Genomic DNA, 1910 nt, shown 5'->3' with positions numbered 1-1910 from the left:
CTATTACAAGTGCCAGTTTCCACCGCACCGAATATCGAAACGGTTCCAACTCGGATAATGACGAATAAATATTTGATTTGGGTGGATCAGACCGGAACAAAACTGACCCGTTATAACAGCCTTTCCTGTAACGATAATTCAAGTCCCCATTTCAATTACTAACCGACTCATCCAACTTCACTCAACATTAACTCTCATTAACTCAACAAAACTAGTCTGGGTCGGCGGTCGGCTCCTTCAAACCAATAATTGCACTGGCAAAATATGTAAAAGGGAGAAGAAGAAGACTCACCACATCTCCATTATTTAATAAAGTAATCCTGATTCGTTCAGCGACTGAGAAAACCGCTTTTATCGTTAATGAGTGGTTTAAATTTTGGCGGGAGGATCGATTTTGATATTTCTATCGATACTTAGGCATAGCTAATTAATTAGAATATTAGTGTCGTCTGCTATGAAAAAGACCAAAAATGTGGTCGCGTGAATTCGTGGTCGATTCTCTCTATGGAATCGCCTAATACCCACTCCATGCTGTTTTACAGGTAAATAAAACTATAAATACAATTAGAATGATTATGGGAGTTAGAGAAACCTGTTTTAATTTGCGAAGTTAGTTTCTGACTAACAGTATTTATCATGTATAAGCTCACTGCTTTTGATACATGGCAGATTGGCAGTATGTTTGCTCTGTAAAGCTATAACCTTTCTGTATAGTAACCTTTTCCTTTGTACAGATATGAGGCCTGAGCCAGTCATCATAAACTACAAGATATGAGATTGGTATTGACCTGCCATCACCAGCCATCTCAGGATCATCACTTGGGCGCACTTGGGTAATGATTTTTGTTAACTTTTATTAACCTGTTATCTGCTACTAGGTATTTGAATGATGCATGACTTGCATAAAATACAGTGTATTGCATGGGAACCTGAAATTCTGTTAATTTATAATTTTGGTTTACCCCGTTTCATTTTCAACTTTTCCATGATTGTTTCTGCAGATATTTTTTGTAACCCTTTTCTTTTAATTTTTATTTAGATAAACAGCATCCCACTTGATTGGATAACCTACCTATGGCCGAGCTACGGATCTCCTTTTCCCCTTTCTTTCAATGTTCTCGTGTACGCCCATGCGAGTGTGGGTGTATTCACGAGGACACCCTTTTCCCTATCCTTCCTGGTGGATTCAACTTTTCAGCGGATGGATGGAGCATTTGTGGATGGATGCCTGGCTGTATTTCCCAGGCTGAAAGGTAGGACAAATTCATCTCTATCCTTCCTTTTTTACCATTTTGGTTGGCGTTGATTATATATCGTTGAATAGTAACGGAGTACGATTATTCCTGGGCCATAGCTGAAACTGTTTCATCTTGCCGGTTTTTTGTTTTCTCAGTCAGGGTTCATTATATAGCTCACGTGTAGAACCACTGAAAATCAGGCCTGTTTTTGACCCTCGCAACTTTGTCTGTGGTTAAACTATCGAATTCAAAAATATTTGAACTTGAAGCAAAGTGCAACTTGAGCATTTTTTATTTAAACCAAGCCCTTCAACTTAACCTTGCCGCCATACCGGCACTTCCTGGTTGGGGTGGATCAGACCGGAACAAAACTGACCCGTTATACAAGATTTTTCTGTAAATAAAAGTCCCCATTTCAATTACTAACTGACTCATCTGACTTTAAACCAAAACTAAGTCTGGGTCGGCGGTCGGCTTCTTCCAACCCCATTCAACGCCGAAATATGTAAAAGGGCGAAGAAGAAGACTCGTATCACATCTCCATTATCTAATAATACCTGTTGAAGTAACGACTATACACACACACACAAAGTACGTCTCTATTGTGTTTGTGCCTATACGTCTTGTAATAATAATCACCCCCCTTGGAAATAAAAAAACTCGACTCGTCCA

The 1910-nt window shown here is 39.2% G+C and overlaps 1 long non-coding RNA gene across 1 annotated transcript; it reads left to right on the top strand.

Moving 5' to 3' along the window:
* Positions 1 to 457: 457 nt before the first annotated feature.
* LOC124337465 lies at positions 458 to 1128 on the top strand. The gene is made up of 3 exons (XR_006917393.1): positions 458 to 542; positions 735 to 833; positions 1040 to 1128. It is a non-coding gene; the product is annotated as an uncharacterized LOC124337465 (long non-coding RNA).
* Positions 1129 to 1910: the final 782 nt, after the last annotated feature.

The sequence above is a fragment of the Daphnia pulicaria genome, chromosome 4, assembly GCF_021234035.1.
Source record: "Daphnia pulicaria isolate SC F1-1A chromosome 4, SC_F0-13Bv2, whole genome shotgun sequence".
NCBI classification, from domain to species: Eukaryota; Metazoa; Arthropoda; class Branchiopoda; order Diplostraca; family Daphniidae; genus Daphnia; species Daphnia pulicaria.
This window is presented reverse-complemented; position numbering and strand designations above follow the sequence as displayed.